The sequence below is a fragment of the Rhinatrema bivittatum genome, chromosome 15, assembly GCF_901001135.1.
Source record: "Rhinatrema bivittatum chromosome 15, aRhiBiv1.1, whole genome shotgun sequence".
Classification (NCBI taxonomy): domain Eukaryota; kingdom Metazoa; phylum Chordata; class Amphibia; order Gymnophiona; family Rhinatrematidae; genus Rhinatrema; species Rhinatrema bivittatum.
This window is the reverse complement of record NC_042629.1, coordinates 64,689,380-64,709,039: the sequence shown is the minus strand read 5'-3', so window position 1 is coordinate 64,709,039 and position 19,660 is coordinate 64,689,380. Positions and strand designations below refer to the sequence as shown.

The 19,660-nt window shown below is 41.6% G+C and overlaps 1 protein-coding gene across 4 annotated transcripts in view; it reads left to right on the top strand.

Annotated features, from left to right (window-relative positions):
• The window catches only part of KAZN (kazrin, periplakin interacting protein), a 663,662-nt gene that overhangs the window by 70,002 nt on the left and 574,000 nt on the right, over positions 1-19,660 (top strand). The gene's annotated exons all lie outside the window — the stretch shown is intronic.

Below are 19,660 nucleotides of genomic sequence, written 5' to 3'. Positions count from 1 at the left end.
AGTGGAGTTCATGAGAAAGGGTGTGGACAGAGAGACAGAGTAGAAAAAATATGTAGTGAAACTGCATAGAATAAAAGCTTCGATTAGATCAGTTCTTAGGACCTGATTTTCAAACGCATTTATGCGTGTAAAACTGGGTTTTATGCATGCAAATGCACTTTACCCGTGTAAGTGGGCTTTTGAAAATTGCAACAATATATGCCATTGAATTGTCCAAAGTATTTACCTGCATAAGTGCTCTTTACGTGCAAGAAATGGTTTTTGAAAATTGCTACGATAGTATGTTAGATTTTACATGCGCAACTCCTTTGAAAATTCACCTGTAAAACCTAGAGAAGGACTTCATAAACCTGTTCTGGTAACCTCACGGCCAGGTGGGTTTTCAGGATACTTGCAAAAATCGGATGTCCCTTGAATTCAAATTTATCTCATGCATATTCCTTGTAGATGTCTTGAAAACCCAACTGGCTGTTGGGTCACCAGTCAAAGATGTGCGAGAGACTAATCCACCCCAAACAAATAGCACTGCAAAAAGTGGCGGAAATTATGTGCAGGATACATAACATCATCCAACAGTGTTATAAAAACAAAGTAAACAAATTATAACAAATTAAACAACATCTAATCAAAGACAAAAAGGATATGAATTAGCACAAATTTCAAACTTGTAAGCAACAGCACCAGGTGTCAAGGCTTCCACCCAAACTTATCAAATATATAAGCAACAAGAACCATTTCTATAAATTGAAATCATGGCCATGTTTTAGTAGTACTGCCTGCACTGGGGTCATCTATATAAAAACCATATAAATATCTGAGGGGATTGGGTTCTGCGGTTGAATTTGTATTTTATTTTTCTGTTCAATCTTATGCCATTTTCCTTAATTGCTGTATTGGTCCAATACTGTATCTGGTTTGATAGCTTTGAATTTTATGATGCTATGTTTTTGATTTTGATGAGTGATTTTGATGAATGAGGCCCTGTAGTGCTTTAGCAGTCTATCACACTGCTGTTGAATGGAACTGTATTGTAACTTGCTTTGAATTTATTCCAGTGCAAACGCTAGCAGTGCAAACGCTAGCAGTACATGGTTTAAATAAATGCATATCTCAAATAAACAAAAGTGAAACCAATATCAAAAGTGTAAAAAAAAAAGTTCATTTCATAATACCAGACAAAAGTTAAAAAAAACAAAAAACAAAACCCAGAATTTTCTTGTTGTATACAGTTGAAAGATCCATTCTTGTCACATAGACATATAGATATTTTCATATATCACTAGTTTGAGCCTCACTTCTTACAAGGACCTTGACACACTTCCTCCTGAACAATGGACACTGGCATTTCCTGGTTAAAGCATATGCTCTAACCCGTTAAATTATTCGTATCATGTTATATTTATTCTACCTGCCTCTATCTTCCTTCCAGCTTGTCTTTAAGCCTCCAAGTTTTCCATACCTTGTTGATTGTAACTTTGACTTATTCCTTTTCCTTTGTTATCTATTATTTACCAGAATTGTTACCTCAGTTTTACCCTTTGTTAAAATGTAAACCGATCCGATATGGTTATCTACTATGAAGGTCGGTATAGAAAACTGCTAAATAAATAAATAAATAAATATACACTAAGGCCCCTATTCCCACTGTTACTGGGTGTTATGGACAGTACTGTCCTGTATGGATCCGATGAGAGGATACTTGCAGTGTCTGTTCCAGTTTGTTCACCTATGGGTGTAACGATGTCCTGGGTGATGAGAACCCCCACCATCCCGCCCCCAGTGATTTCCTCGAGGACCAACTGGCAAAGCACTTCTGTAGCCATGGAGCACAGTCAAAGCAATGTTACAACTGCAGCCCCAGGAATCCTAGTTAAGGAAAAATTTCCCTCCAAAAGTCAACCAATTTTACATCTAGTTACTTTGCTTATGTAGAGCAGGCATCTAAAAGAACAGCGACAGACCCTAAAAAGAAACACAGCATCATAGCTCTGGAGTCCAGGCACAAGAAGGCACAAAGGGAAGGTTACGAGCCCTATCAAAATGCAAAATATAAAGTAGGAAGAAGAAACGAAACACAAAATATATCATTTTAATGCAAAACGTATCAAATCCAGATCAAGGCTTCCAAAACTTGTCCCAGTGACGCCAGCTAGGTTTTCAGAATATCCACAATAAATATGAATGAGATATTTGCATATACGGAGTGTCCAATGAATGCAAATTTATTGCATGCATATTCATTGTGGATATCCTGAAAACCCGACTGGTTGTGGGACGCTCTTGCTGTAGAGATTTTCTGATTTCTTGAAGTAAATTAACAGTAACATTTTCACTCATTAAGAATTTCCTTCATGCACATTACTGCTGATTAGGAAACAAAGTGAATAAATAGCTAATTGAGCTGCAATCTCTTTCAAATTTAAAAAATCTGCATTAAGAGATTACTCTGCTGTCTTATCAAGGTTGCTTTTTTTTTTTTTTTTTTTAAGAATCACATTAGACTCCATTGGGAGAGCACAAATATGAGTTAATTATGCTCTTGCTAAGACTCACCTTGTACTCAGGTAAATGTCAGTGTTTCCTAATTAGCTAAACAATCTTTTGGTAGGCAGGAAGAGTACAGCCCAAAGGTAAAAGGAAAAATAAAGAATATTGAGGAAACCATCTACTCATCTATCTAGCCCATACCATCCAGACCGGTAAGAGCAGCCTAGAGAGACTCTCTCCTCGCTCCACCCATCAAAACCTCTCTAAACAAACGAGCTCTATCCACAGCGGGCCCCGCAGAATGGAACCCTTTACCTCCAGAACTCAGGCAAGAACTATGCCCGATCACTTTCAAAAAGAGACTCAAAACCTGGTTATTCGCGCAAGCATTTAATTAATGCCAACTAATTACTCTTCCCTTACTTTACCATTCTTCAGACTCTCCACTAGATTACCGATCAGATTATACAGTAGATTAACACTCCAGCTCTACATTCCTTCTTCACAAATAAATGATCCATAGTCCGTATATTATATTAACCTAATTCACACCCAGAGCTATAGCCAAACTTTCAAAAGAATCGCAGTATTGTTATTATTTTATACGTTATGGTTGTATTACCCTGTTCACTATTATCCTAGTTTATTCCCCTGTTTTAATGTAATCGCATTCTTACATGCTCGTTATTGTTATAACCACCGAGCTCCGACTAGAACCCTCACTTAATCAATTCAAAAAAGGAATCAAGACCTGGTTATTTAAACAGGCCTATCCCAACGCCTCTCAACACTAGCATTTGACTTCTCCACAACACTCATTATTTCCCTCTCCCTAGTACAGTGTCCCCCCGCCCCCCCTACACACCCTCCCTCCCTCACCACCCCATCCATTTTATGTCTTCCTGATATTCAGTCACCACCTCTCCTTCCCATCGCCACCCCCTGCCCCCTTGTACAGTTCCTACCCCACCCCGCCTCCCCTATGCGCTTCATCCCCCACCCCCGCGCTACCCCCCACTTTGTCGTCTCTTGTATATAATTAATTTATGTCCAACCTGGTTAACCACATGTAATCTCATTTAATAACTGTGGCGCCCGTTGGCTCTACAGTAAAGTTGTCACCTTTTAACTTCCTATCCTTCCTCCATCTATCATTGTAATTTCCTTTCTCAGTTGTCTGTAAACCGACATGATGTTTTTTTTACGAATGCCGGTATATAAAAGTTATAAATAAATAAAAATAAATAAATAATGTAAACCGAAATGATATGTAACTTTGCTACATGAATTGCGGTATATAAAAATGTTAAATAAATAAATAAATAGGAACGGTAAATTTCAAACCGGCGCGCGGGTGCACATACCGTATACACGCATGTTATAAAATAGCCTGGCCGCGGGCACGTGTGCACAATTTTAAGTGTGCGCGTGCACCTACCCGTGCAAATCAGGTTTCTACCTACCGCGCAAGTCAGCGTATTTTAGAACCGGCGCGTGTCCATGCCATTGCCAGTTTCACCAGTTTGTCCACAGTTCGCCCACTCGAGAGTTAGGTCCTCAAGACCTCCCTGGTTTGATAGCCTGCACTCCCCCCCCCCCCCCGTTACCCAAGGCTCTTTAAATCCATTAGAAATGGTTGGGGGGGGGTTTAAGTTGCACCCCCTCCATGGGAGAAGTCCACCTATGTGGCACTGGACCCGGGCACGTGCACGCCTCTTGGCCCCGCCCTGGAATGCCCATGCCCCGCCCAACCACGCCCCCTTTTTAAAATTAAGTGAGACGTGCGCACTGCGGGAAGTACGCATGCATGAGGGCGGCTTCTAAACACGGCAGGCGCATGCATCTCCTGGTCTAGGTGCACGCCGTGCTTTTTAGAGGAAATGAGCAGAGCAGAGCTGTTACAGATAGGGGCGGGCCGCGTGTTACTGGTGATTAAGAAGCTGCTGCTGAAATCTTGAAAAACTAAAAGCCAGAGGCAGAACGGAGAGGGAAATAAAACCTAAAGTTGATGAATATAAGAAACTGGAAAAATCAAATCTATGAGGTAGATTTTAAAAGCGCTGCTTGCGCAAAAACGGCCACAAATGCGGGCCGAGCGCGAGCAACGCAAATTATAAGCAGCCAGGAAGGACACATGTACATCTGCACATCCAGAATAAGGGGGAGGGAGAGAGACAGAGACTCTGTATAGGGTCAGTCTGATACTCTCTATATAGGAACCACTGTACATCTGCACATCCAGAATAAAGGGGAGGGAGGGGGGGGGGGGGGAGAGAGACAGAGACTCTGTATAGGGTCAGTCTGATACTCTCTATATAGGAACCACTGTACATCTGCACATCCAGAATAAGGGGGAGGGGGGGGGGGAGAGAGACAGAGACTCTGTATAGGGTCAGTCTGATACTCTCTATATAGGTACCACTGTACATCTGCACATCCAGAATAAAGGGGAGGGAGGGGGGGGGAAGAGAGAGACAGAGACTCTGTATAAGGTCAGTCTGATACTCTCTATATAGGAACCACTGTACATCTGCACATCCAGAATAAAGGGGAGGGAGGGGGGGGGGGAGAGAGACAGAGACTCTGTATAGGGTCAGTCTGATACTCTCTATATAGGAACCACTGTACATCTGCACATCCAGAATAAGGGGGAGGGGGGGGGAGAGAGACAGAGACTCTGTATAGGGTCAGTCTGATACTCTCTATATAGGTACCACTGTACATCTGCACATCCAGAATAAAGGGGAGGGAGGGGGGGGGAAGAGAGAGACAGAGACTCTGTATAGGGTCAGTCTGATACTCTCTATATAGGTACCACTGTACATCTGCACATCCAGAATAAAGGGGAGGGAGGGGGGGGGGAGAGAGAGACAGAGACTCTGTATAGGGTCAGTCTGATACTCTCTATATAGGTACCACTGTACATCTGCACATCCAGAATAAAGGGGAGGGAGGGGGGGGGGGGAAGAGAGAGACAGAGACTCTGTATAGGGTCAGTCTGATACTCTCTATATAGGTACCACTGTACATCTGCACATCCAGAATAAAGGGGAGGGAGGGGGGGGGAAGAGAGAGACAGAGACTCTGTATAGGGTCAGTCTGATACTCTCTATATAGGTACCACTGTACATCTGCACATCCAGAATAAAGGGGAGGGAGGGGGGGGGGGAAGAGAGAGACAGAGACTCTGTATAGGGTCAGTCTGATACTCTCTATATAGGTACCACTGTACATCTGCACATCCAGAATAAAGGGGGGGGGGGGGGGGGGGGGAAGAGAGAGACAGAGACTCTGTATAGGGTCAGTCTGATACTCTCTATATAGGTACCACTGTACATCTGCACATCCAGAATAAGGGGGGGGGGGAGAGAGAGACAGAGACTCTGTATAGGGTCAGTCTGATACTCTCTATATAGGTACCACTGTACATCTGCACATCCAGAATAAGGGGGAGGGCAAGGGGGGGGAGAGAGACAGAGACTCTGTATAGGGTCAGTCTGATATTCTATATATAGGTACCACTGTAGAGGGGCACTTTCAATCGGGGTGGATTTTCGGGAGGTGGGTTGGAGTGTTAAGGGGGTTTTGTTACAGAGACACATTCAGAGGTATTCATAATAAAATTAACATCAGTAAAGAATTTTAGTCCTTATAAGTGATGAAAAGGTGTAGATTTGTACAACGCAGTTAGCACTGCAGTGTACAAATTAACTCCACTTGTTAGACTTTTCATCACTTATAAGGACTACAATTCTTTACTGATGTTAATTTTATTATGAATACCTCTGAATGTGTCTGTAAACAGCCCACCTAAGCCCAACACCCCTCCTGAAACCCACCCCAATTCTAAGTGCCTCGCTACAGTGGTACCTATATAGAGAGTATCAGACTGACCCTATACAGAGGTGCTCGCTCTCTCGTGCAAGATATGCGCATTCCTTTTAAAATATCTCAGTATGTGTTTCACAATAGAGAATGAGACAACTAAACAACGCCAACATTAGTAGTTTACAAAGAAGGGAATACCTAGCTCTATGGCATGCATGTTAGCTACAGCAAAGAAATAGTTTATTAAAGATAATTTATTTGCATATTCTATTCTTTGCAATGACAATTCAACTGTTTTGTTTGGACAAACTCCTTCTCATGTTTAAGGTACATCCTAAAATATATTTTTCTGCTGTTTCTCACTGGCATTTTAATTATTTCTTGCTGATTTAACATAACATCATCATAGATAAAGGCAGAAGAGGCCTGATTTGGCCACCCAGTCTGACCAATCTCCTTCCTCTTGGGTAGGTGAGCATATAAATTCTCATACTTATAACCACCCTCATCATCCCTTTTACTCAAGCTCCCATCCCTGTTCCCACCACCGACCTCTATATCTGGCCTAAACATGCACAAACTCCAGCACAGCACCAGCTTCCAACACCTCCGCTAGTAAGGCCCCTCCGGGTATCCAGTCCCCTGCCACCACTCTATTTCCTCTGAGCCCAACTTATAGTTGGTGAACCTGCTGGCTGATGAGGAGTGACTGGCCCATCATCCAGTCTGTCCAGCCTGCCCTGTCATACCCTTGCTGGTGACATAGCCCCAACTGCTAGCCACAGAAGCCGAACCACTCCCTGTCCTCCTCCTCCTCCTCCCAGGCTCCTACAGGTCCTGTTCCCAATCCAACACCCAGGCCAACTCCCCCTGTGCCCACCACAGAGTCCTGCATGGATCTAAACAGCCAGCAGAACTGGTGAGGCCAGCCCATGCCCATGGATGCTGGCATTTATAACCATGGGCTCTCCATGCAGGCTTCCTGGAAACGTAATGTAGCTGTAACCACTGACAATTGGGTCTATTTATTTTTCAAGTGCAATGACAACAGTTGGCACAAATAGTTTGGAAATGTACATTTCTGAACTGTAACTTGTTGCCACTCTCCCAACAGCCTGTACTCACATTTCTTGCGGCAGCCATAACCCTGACTTTACTCACTTTAATTTACTCCAGTTTCTTGCATGGGGGGTTATTACGTTTAAAAGGCTTTGCCAGAGTCAAGGTACAGGTGGGCACATTCATCACCGAGATTCGCAGCACAGAAAATTACTTCTGTCTGGAAGTTTGTGAAGTGCCTTTAACAAGAAAAAAAAAAAAAAAAGGGGGAGCAGGGTGTGCGGTGCAGTAAATTAAAAGAAAATGGAAAATGGTTAAGCTCTTCAAATGGGCAAAAGGCTTGGAAGGTAGGAAAAAAAAAAAAAAAGATTTCTCTGTGTTCTATTTCCCCTCTGGTCCATTGGCATGGCGCAGCTTCGCACGGTATTTAGGAGGAGGAGGAGGAAATTAAGCGACACGGTGTGTGAGGAGATTTTAATATCGCCTTAAGGAAAACTTCCAAGATGACAGATGGTTAAATAAATAAATACATTTTAAAATTTTATTTTAACATTTTTATATACTGGTACCGGTTTACAAAGAACAGGAGGAAGGCCACAGGAGGAAATAGGCACAACCTTTACATGGAACGCACAAAAGTAACAATTTAATGCCTTAAGGAACATCGCGTGAATAAATGATAAAGATTAATATTAAAGTACTGAAGGTATATAATATAATAGAAATATAACATTAAATATTAAATAAATAAATAACCGCAGCTGAAGTTTCTGGTTTGTAAATGTGCCTTGCCTTCAGACCACACACATGTCGCCTCTACCTTTAGCCCTTGCCGCACTCTGTTTCGCACGAATGGAGCAAAACTTGTAACCGCGGCGGCTCACGTATAATTCCCGGGAATAACACATGCATATTTCGCGCCTTGCTGTGACGTGTTCTGTATTTATCTGCTGTGAATTTGTTTTGAAAGCCACTGGCAGGAATGACTGTGAAAGAGAGAACAGGCGACTCTCACAGCCAACAGTGCTTGGATTTTAACAAACTAAGAAAAACAAACAAACAAAAAATATATATATATAAAAGCAAAGGCTGATGGCAACCCCGGAGGCTTTCACAGCAAACGATGAGAGCGCATTGGGTTTCCATGAATGTGGCCCATCGCGCGAGAGAAACAGCGTTAGCCAAAGGGCTCAAAAAGGAGGCAAGGACCATGGGATATCGTTCCTTTCAGCCCTCTCCTTAGATTTGGATGCTCCAAAGGTTTATCTCATGTTATATCAACATACAACCAATGTATTTTGTGGGAAGACTGTGCAAGGAGTAATAAATAGTCCTCTTTCCATTTCTCTCTCAATGTATCCGTCTGTCTTTTGTTACATATTGCCATCTTTTCTGCATGGTACAACATCTATCTTCCTAGACTACATAATTATTGTAATTTTGCCTCAATGGCTTTTTAAACTGTACATACCTAGCAATAGACACAAAACTCAATAATAAAAAATAAAGTATAAAATAGGTAAAAAAAAAAAATAATAATTTCAGGTGGGATTGTACCGAAGGTAGCATTTTACTGCTGACATCAAGTCAACCGCAAAATCTCTCTCTCTCTGTCTCTGACAACTGGATTGGAAACTAAAATCTAACATAAAGTACTAAAAAAAAAAGCTAGCATTTTCAGCAGGGCGCTGCACTCATATTCTTCAGTAATAACCAAGACATGCAGGAAGGGATTACTTCTTGCAGTATCACAGAGCAAAGAGGATGAGACAATATTTGTACAGAACTAAAGAGTGGGATGTTGATATTAAGTGAAGACTGTTTATTTGTGATATGTAAATAACAGTAAAGGGCAAAGCATAATTTAAAGAGGAGGATGTGTTTGACATTTCCTGATGCCTATGTTTATGACTATCCAATGGCAGGGCAGCTTTCAAAATGCTCAGTGACATCACAGTGTGCTCTGAGCTTCCTGCTGCCCTGACTTAATTACCCCGGTTCTCTTTAGAAAAATCAAGAATATGGGGGGCGGGGGGAGGAAGAGGAATCATGGGCACAAGAAAAAAAAGTGGGAGCTAGGGGTCACTATGGTGCAAATTTGAATGAAATTGGATGAGTGGTCCAAATGTTATGGGATGAAAGAGACTGATGTGATGCCATTTTCCCTGTAGGAAAGTTGGATAAAAACGTTTGTTTAAAATCTCTCTCTTTGCCAACCTAAGACAGCAAAAGGTTGCAATACATTGCACTAAAGTAGTGTAATAATGAGCATATTCTGTAAGTCAGTGGTCCCCAACCCTGTCCTGGGAGCCCCACCAGCCAGTCGGGTTTTCAGGACATCCGCAATGAATATGCATGAGAGAAAATTTGCATGCACTACCTCCATAACATGCAACTTTTCTCTCATGCATATTCATTGCGGATTTCCTGAAAACCCGACTGGCTGGTGGGCCCCCAGGACAGGGTTGGGGACCACTGCTGTAAGTGATAGCCAAAAATAAATCTGAATGATAATTTATAGTCATAAAGCCAAGACATAGAAACATATAGAAACATAGAAATGACGGCAGAAGAAGACCAAACGGCCCATCCAGTCTGCCCAGCAAGCTTCACATTTTTTTCTCATACTTATCTGTTTCTCTTAGCTCTTTGGTTCTATTTCTCTTCCACCCCCACCATTAATGTAGAGAGCAGTGATGGAGCTGCAACCAAGTGAAATATCAAGCTTGATTAGTTAGGGGTAGTAGGGGTAGTAACCGCCGCAATAAGCAAGCTACACCCATGTTTATTTGTTTTACCCAGACTGTGTTATTCAGCCCTTATTGGTTGTTTTTCTTCTCCCCTGCCGTTGAAGCAGGGAGCTATGCTGGATATGCGTGTAGTATCAGTTTTTCTTCTCCCCTGCCGTTGAAGCAGAGAGCTATGCTGGATATGCGTGAAGTATCAGTTTTTCTTCTCCCCTGCGGTTGAAGCAGGATATGCATTGAAAGTGAAGTATCAGGCTTATTTGGTTTGGGGTAGTAACCGCCGTAACAAGCCAGCTACTGTAAGAATTTTTTAAAGTTTTTTTTTTTTTTTTGGTAGGGGAGAGAGGGGGAAAGGGGAAAGAAAGATCCAACCTTATTATACTGGCAAGTTATTGCCACCTACCTGTTGCACATTACCACTGTGCAGTCCATTGCCAGGCAATTGGTTTCTTTTCTACTGGTTTCAAGAGGTTCTGGGCTGGGTGAGCAAGGGCCAACCTGACAGGCAAGGTGGAGATCATGAGGTGGAAACCAGGGATTGGAGAAGAGCCAAGAGAGGCACTCGGCACAGGAACACTGGAGCAGGACACAACCCGAGGCTGAACTTGGAAAACAGGAAAGTTTATATGCCGGAAGAGGATACATCAGCAGGAATGCCGGAACAGGGAACAGGAAACCAGGTCCCGAAGGGGCAGCTCTTCCACAGGGCAGCAAAGGTGTATCAGTCTACAGCTGCTTATATCTAAGCTCTCTGTTTGGGACGCACCTAATGCTGGTCCAATCGGAAGACAGCACGGACGTATCTGACTTTCCCAGGAAGCAAAGATAAATTTCCAAGACTCCCAGGAAAAGCCAGCAGGCCCCTCGGTCTTGTGGCGGGTTCATGGGTTCAAATCCCATCAAGCATCACAGCTAGGAATTAGCTTTCTGTTGTTCTGCTAAACTGACAGCACTGCATTGGCCATAAAATAATGTTCCATGAAGCTCCGTGCCTCAAACACTTGTTTTCAAGGGCACAGATAAGTACAGATGGACCTCTGCAATGAATATTCATGAGATCTGTTTGCATGCAGCGACTCTAGTCTGTGCTTCATATACATGATTTTGGTAATCCTGAAAATCAAAGCCATTTACTAATATTGATGGCTATATCTGTCTGGACAAGTTCCCTTGATTTCTGGGTAGGGGTTACTGCTATCTATGCTAGCCCATGCCGTATGATGGGCTCCATCAGTAGCACAAGAGTGATTTATTCTCAGCATTCTTCTAAAAATAAATGAATAAATACATTTTAAGGAACGCTAATTAAGATCCAACTTTTAATAAGCTGCTTAGAAGAAATTCAAACTTCCCCTGTAGATGAAACAAAACAACAAACAAACCCCCAAACCTTGCATTAATCTATATGCCTCCTAGTACATAATTAGGAAAAATGGTATCAGCTCTATGGCGATTCCAATATTTATCACAGTGCGACCAGCTGCATCCATTGCAACATTATGGAGTTTGCTTTACATTCAGAGAAAAATCACTGGAATTTATGATTCTCTGACTGCAGTACGACATATTAGTTAGTGTCTCAGTCTCACTTAGCTGTATCTGCTTTTCCCTCGCATTTTGTTTCAACACTGGTATACACACCTCTGAAATGAGCACTCTAAACAATTAAGTGTCTCCTTCCAGCAAACCATGAAAAGGAAAAGCAGGGCGGAGAAAGCATCGACCACAGAGAATATCAGCTGAAGATCTAATCGTGCTGCCACCATTTCCTTGCATGGGCATCTTCTAGGTCAGTGGTACCCAAATCTGTCCTGGAGGACCCCCCCCCCCCCCCCCCCAATCCAGTTGGATTTTTGGGAGGTAAATTTGCATGCACTGACTCCAGAGAATGCACGTTTTATCTCGTGCATATTCATTGGGGATATCTTGAAACACCAACTAGCCAGGGCCCCCCCCCCCCCCCCCGGACAGGTTTGGGGGCCTCAGTTCTAGAACCTGAATCAAAAATCTAAATAAAAAATCTGAATCAAAATTTTGTTTCACCGTCATCTCAACAAATCACACGCCCTCCTACTTATGAAAGATGTTTGTGTCTTCCAAGATTCCACCTGAAAACTAGCATCTGGTTCGTCAAACTTACTTTTTTTTCCCCCAACTCCACTCCACCTCAGCTTGACCACACTCTTACTTCCTGCTCAGTGCATTTTGACCTCCTCCCCCTGCCCTTCTACATTGTATCCCATCAGTCTAAGTTCACAGCCTTCTTCATTCATATGCCATTTGGGGGATACCTAGTCAGGGTAAAAACGCATACAATGAATTTCCTTTGCTGAATAGCAAGAAGAAAATAATGCAGACTACGTTAAAACAAGATTCTGAGACAATATGGGAATGCTCAATAGTACTGCACTAGGAAGCTAGAGCATCACTAGAGCGGTTAGGCCCTTCCCTCCGTAGCCCCATGTGTCCTATCATACTGGTTTATCATCTTATCTTGCTTTCCTAAATAGGGCAAAAGAAATGATCAGTTTGATGTATTTCAGAATCCTTTTATCATGCTTCCTACGCCGCACAATAATCCATCCCACAGGATACCCACATAATTAACAGCGTAAAGTCTGGATTCACAATTCTGCCATAAATGTCATTAGCATAGCAACTCTGCATAGCTACCTTTGTAACACAAGTTCATAATGGGATTGAAAGAGTCCAAGGCCAGCTTCTGAAATACATGGTCCCCAGAATTAGACAAGATCAATTTGTTCAGTACCAGATTATTTCTTGCCCAGGCATATAAGATGAGACTTTGTATAACTTCTAGATAATTGACCAACGAAGAAATCCTTCCGTAACAGCAGTGGCTGAACAAAAGCATTCGGAACACTCAATATACTGACTATTACGTTTCTCTCACCCTGCGCTTTTCCATTGTTGCTACACAAAGGAATGGAATACTCAGCTCTGTGGCAACTCTGTAGCACATCACCTTCATAATCATTGTCAAAACCACAATGAGGTGGATGGATACCGAGAGCTCTTGCAAACGGCTTTATCAACATCATCGACAGGGCTGGCACCCCTCGCACAATGACAGGGACAGAGAGGCCAGAGGCAATTATAATCTGACTGCTGTAATAATTACACACACACACACTATGTTTGAAATGAATAAACTAAGTCAATAGCACTTTACAGACATCCCAGGGTGAAGGAATTAGCATTTCCGAGAAAATGGATCGTGGTGGAACTTTCTTTTCTTAAAAAAAAAAAAGAAAGAAAGAAATTGACATCATTATGGGTAATTTGAAATAGACAAGTAGACTCAGCAAAGCTGAACCTTTAATGTTATACACTAAAAGTAAAACACACATCAGACAACAAATAAGAAAGGTGGAGCAGAAAGGGGTGTACTCCCAAGTCAGTTGTGTGAATGTGGAGCTCATCACAGAAGTGGTCGGTTGGTTTCCCATAGAATTGAGCTATTTCCGTTTCATCTTTTTCACCTGTTCATAGACCCTTTGTCTGCAATTCTCAACCCCTCCCTGGGACAATATGAAGGAAATCTCGCTAGCCTAAGGTCTGGAGGGGTCCCTCCTCCTCAGTTCTCCCTTACTATTACTATTACTACTACAGGGGCAGCCATTCTCCATTCCCAGGCTGGAGCATGCCATCTCCACTGCTGAGAGTCAACTATGTAAACATGACTTCATATCTACCATGCTATAAACTGTTACACTGAATTAGACTACTTTGAATGATTTTGTTTCTATGGTAATGAGCAATGCTAGGGCCATTTTGGAGCCTCCTAGGTGAAAAATTGATAATGTCGTTTTTTTACAATTTTAAGTAATCCAATAGAAATTGAATTAAGCTTACAAAAAGAAGGATTTAATTGCGAGATTATCTGCCGTATTTCTGTGGAATTTACAGTGGAGAAATTATCCCACTTAAGAGTCAATGACTGTAATTGGAGTAATGACAGAATCCGCTAGCAGAGGGAATTAATCACATGCATTATCTACTTTATGTTTTAAATACTGGGCAAACTCTTTACAAGCTATGTGAAGGCTGTGATTGTCTGTCCATGTTACTGCTTGTAAGGTTTTTTACCGTCCTGAATAATAATCTACTATCGAACCCAGTCACATGAATTTTCCTTGAGAAAACTGCTTTTTCGCTTCCTTAATCATGTTTCTATATTTAGTTAGGTGTATTCCATAACTTTCTAATGTGGAGACTGATTTTTATTTTCTCCAAGTTTTTCCTTTTTTCTTAATTCCCTTTTGCAAGTTCTCAATTCCTCAATGTACCAAGATGAATGTTTACCTACTTTGTTAGTACTTACATTGACTTTTCTTAAAGGACCCAACTTATCAAGGACACTTAGATTTATTGAATTCCAAATGGTAATGGCAATGTCAAAATTTGTGGGCTGTACATTTTCTAATTCTTCTTTTAACCTCTCAACCTCACACGACCACGCTTCTCCAAGATACAAGATTCCCTATCTATATTGCACTGCTGCATACTTTAGTTAAAGTAAGAGCAACATTACTTAGTGACATCACAGCCTAAGCTTTATGAATGTCACCATGGCAATCCCTCCCCCCCCCCCCAACATATATACCATACAATGAGCATGGGACAGTACATATAAAATGAAATTCCCTAATATTCAAAACTATCTACTAAATAATAACTTGTGGAGAGGATAGATCTTAGTGGTTTATTTATATATGAAGATGCACACACACGGAGGGGAGCTTCTAGCCGTATATCCAGTCCAAACGAGCTCACCTATCTCCAGAGGATTCCTACTGCATGCACAGACCCTGGAACCTTAAATACTGCACACATCTCCAAAACGGTGTGCACCCAATTTATTTGTTGGCTGATTTATATTATCTTGCTGGTGATTATTATGCACTGGAAGGTACCATCAAGCTAGGGCGAGATAACACAGTAGAAATCTCATCTTTGCGAGACTTTCCTTACTTCGAATCAGCGGCGGATTCCCGATGAAGACCGGCCCAGGGATTCGCCGCCCAGGCTGGCCCAGGAAATACCACGTGGTCTGCCGAGCATGGCTCTGTCACGGCTGCGCTCGGCAAACCAAGTGACTAGCGCAACCAGCCCACCGGGGGATGCCCGATCCCACGATAGGCCGATTCGCCCCTGCTTCAAATGACGTCAAATCTTCACCTCGGTGTGTACAGTGCTGTTCATACATCTCACTCTGCATCTAAAACTGGCCCCTAAACCCTAAACCACCACCACCTCACTGTGAGCTATTAGCTGGCCCTCTTATAGCAACATAAATAGTTGAATACTGTGAAGGTCTCCCCAGAGGTTCTCTCTCTCTCTCTCTCTCTGTCTCTTTCTCTCTCAAAGATCCTGTGGACAGAAAGTCACATTGACTCCAGGCTTTCTGGTGCAGATAAAACTTTATTAGACAAACACAATACTTCACAATGGACTTCCTACCTTAGCAGTAGTCAATTACACAAACATGGGCTGTAGACTGCCTTGCTTAAGGCCAGTGTACCTTCACTCCCTTCTGATTTGGACAGAGAGCTGCCTTCCTCCTGGAGGCCCGCTGGGTCCCACCCATACAGCCCTTTCCCTCTGTGGGATTTAAGGTGGACAAGGCCCCATGCCTGGTCCCACGCAAGTTTAAAGGGGGAAATAGGGTCACTCTGTCACAGATCCCCTGTATTTATTCCAAGCTTTCTTGAATTCAGATACCATTTTTGCCTTCACTGGGAGGCTGTTCCATGCATCCAATACCCTTCTTCCCCGTACAGAAATATTTCCTAAGATTACTCCTGAGTCTACCCTCCCTTTTCACCCTCATCCCATGAGTACTTGTTCTAGAACCTTCTTTCTATTGAAAGAGGTTTACCTCCTGTGCATGGAAACCTTTGAGAAATTTGAATGTCTCTATCATATCTGCTCTAGCTCGCCTTTCCTCTAGGGTATATATGTTTAGAGCTCTAAGTCTAACCCTGCGGGTTTATATCCTTTTGAAGGTGTGACCTCCAGAATTGTACACAATATTCTGAGGTCTCACCAGGGATCTATACAGGCGTAATATCACCTTCCTTTTTCTGCCAACCATTCCTCTCCCTATGCAGCCAAGCATCTTTCTGGCTTTTACCATCGCTTTATGCACCTGTCTGACCACCTTAAGATCATCAGATACAATTATCACCAGATCCCACTCCTCTTTCATGCTTAGAAGAATTTCACCTGCAATACTTTGGCTAATTACGAGATCATTTCTAGTGGAAATAATACTTCATAGTACGTACAAACTGGAAGTGAGAACTTTCTCAAAGTCATTGGGTAGCATTTAAAAATTCACAAAAACTACAACAGTTCAAAAGGAGTGCAAATTTAAAAAAAAACCTCTAACTCATAGTAACCTTGAAAAGATCGATTTGCTGAAGTATGCGATGTGAGCTATCTGACAAGACTGTATGACATCAAAGGATTTTATTAGAATGATCTAGCACAGAATGAAATAATTCTTTCAGGTTCATTTACTGTATCTAATGGGCCCACTGAACACTTGATGGAAGCTGTAGTTAAAATTTAAACTGCACTGTGGAATTTTCAAAGCCTAAGAAAAGCTAAGAAGTCATTATGCGGAATGGCAATTAGTGCATTTCATTATGGATCATAAAAATCCCAGCATTTATCTGAAAAATAAAGTCTGAAAATAAAGTTGTAGGTCTGGTCTAAAACTGCTGTGGAAATGTTGCGCCTGAAGTTTTCATGTATGTGGGCCTTGGGTGGGGTTAGGCCCGGGGAGAAAACTGCAGGCGGTTTTGATCTTCAAAAACTCTGTGCACGGTTTAGATCAGAAAAAGAACCTGCGGAAAAAGCAGGTGCAAATTTCTGCAGGAACCTTGAAAATTACCCAACGAGAAAAGTAAGAACAGGCGAGAACTTTTACTTTGAAAATTGGCGCAAAGGCCCACGGGGTAGAAAGCGCAAGCAGACACTGCAGGTATGCAGGTGGCATGGAAAGTGCCAACGTGCTCTCCACTGGTTTTCATGCACTCAAAGATGTAACTATTTGGCTCCCTCCCGCCCCCCTTTTTGGAGTGCAGCGGGGGACTGGAGTTTGATGGAACAGTTTTATTACTAAGGGCCGCCTGCCAGAGTCAGAGTTAAACAATAATTGCCCGATTTCCAATTGGTCAGAAAAATATTGGAAAAAATGGGTGTCCACTGAGTTAGCACAAGTGTTTGAAAGATAATAATATATTAGACTATTATCGAATGGAGGTCTGGAAAAATTGTTGCACAGAGACCTTATTGATCTTATCTGTTACAAGAAATGGATAAGGGTCAATCGTTGTTGCTGGTGCACCTTGATGTTACAGCGGCATTTGATTCGGTTGATCATGAGCTTCTGTTAGCACAATTGCGGGCTTCTGGGATTTTGGTCTCAATCTTAGCATGGTTTGGCTTTTTTTCTTTTTCTTTTTTAATCGGGTCGTAAACAGCAATTTGCAATAGGTGATCAGTCTTCCTCCTGGTGGACTATTTTGGCAGGCATCCCCCGCAGGGATCATCATTATCTTCAGCATTATTCAATATGTGCTACAGCCTATTGGAGATTTGTTCGGTACTTTGGATGTTATCATATATATGCTGATGTACAGTTTTGTCTACCTTATAATAGAGATGGTACAATACCGGTTCAGAGATTTACAGACTGGATTGACGGAGATACAGACTTGGTTGGGCTGGCATAGGCTGGTATTAAATATAAAGACGACAGCGATATTAAAAGTTGGTCAGTCCTATGGGGATATTATTCAGGAAATTAAATTTGGATATGTCATTATCTCAATTGTTACAGAAGGCAGGAATTTAGGGAGTTACAGTTGGATATTAAATTATTGATGAAACCATATGTTTGATCTGTGGCTAAGGCTGCCTTTTATAAATTGCAGATGATTAGGTCATTGATGCTTTTGTTAATACCATCACATTTTCACACAGTTGTTGTGCAAGCCCTTGCTATTAGTAAACTTGATTACTGTAATACTTTATTTTTAGGCTCTCCTAAGTTTTTACTTTGGGTATTACAATTGGTTCAGAATGGGCAACACGTGATTACTGACATTAGATACCAATACCATGAGCATATAACACCATCATTAGACTTTTTAGACTGGCTACCTGCAACAGAAAGAATGTTAACATTGCTTTTTAAATCTGTAAAGGCTGATGGTTATCCATCGGTTAATTTGGTTAAGCCCTACATTCTTGATCAATCGCTTCACTCTGATGGTCAATGTTTGTTGGCTTTGCCTAATTTGGAAAGCTGTTGAACTCAGGAAATGTGATTCAGGGCCTTTTCAGAGATTGGACCCAGTATTGTGCAATGCAATAGATTCTGAGCTACAATTACTAGGCTATTATAAATTTAGGTGGCAACTTAAGGTCCACATTTTTAGGCAGATGTATTCTGGCTGATTTACCAACCTTTTGTGTGGGCTTTCTTAGGATCTCTGAAAATTGTATTTTTATATTATTTAAATTGTTTGCTATTTTGATTGTTTTATGTGGTTATATTATTTATTTTGTGTTGCATATGTGATAGTATGTTTTAAAGTTTTATAAACATCTCTTCTTATGTGCAGTGATCAGTTTATTTGGATGTAGCAAAAATAAGTGCAATAAATAATACAAATAAAATTATCAAAATGACCCCCTGCAGAACCTTGTGTGCCCACAGCATACTTATCACATGCTTAGCAATGTGTTAAATGTGCATCACACATGGCAAGCATGCATTTCTGCAGGTGAGATGAAGGCATAAGTAGTCAAATTTATTTTTTATCAATTTTTTATTTTTTTAAGGAAAAAGCAATTTTAAGGCTTAAGAAACAAATACTGAATATGAGCTAATAAACTAAATTATTTTCCACATTCAAATCTTTGTAAATCTCATCTTGCAGATCTTGGCAAGCTTTGGCTCAATTGTTTTTTATTAACTTTTTTTTTTTTTTTTTAACCATTCTCCAGTGAACATGAATAATGCAAAATAACTTGGCAAATCCCACAATAGATTGTGAAAAAAACCTTCTAGAGAAACTCATCTGAACAAGCAATATAGTGTCAGACTTGGCCGGGCTGGCTTTTAAAGAGCAGTTTGTCTTAAAGCTGAGACCTGCTGAAAGACCTAAAAGTCTAGCCAATGGAGTAGAACAGTAGTCTTTATATAACCTAAGAGATATGCACTCATGCTTAAAAGGCCAGATCAAGCAAAATTAGAGTGGGGGTTAAGGAGGAGAAGGAGATTATTTGTTATTTTGAAATGGACTATCTTTTGCCCAAGGATCTTAATTCCTATAGCTTCTGAAAGTGGAAACAATTGTACAAGTCAAGAGCTATGTGAGAATTTTGCCTGACCCCTTGGAATGTTGCACTGGGAGGGGGGAAGAGGGTAAAACTTCCAGGGAGCACTTTTGCTTGTAAGATTTTTACAGCTTTTGAAAGCCCTAAAGCAGGATAGCTGG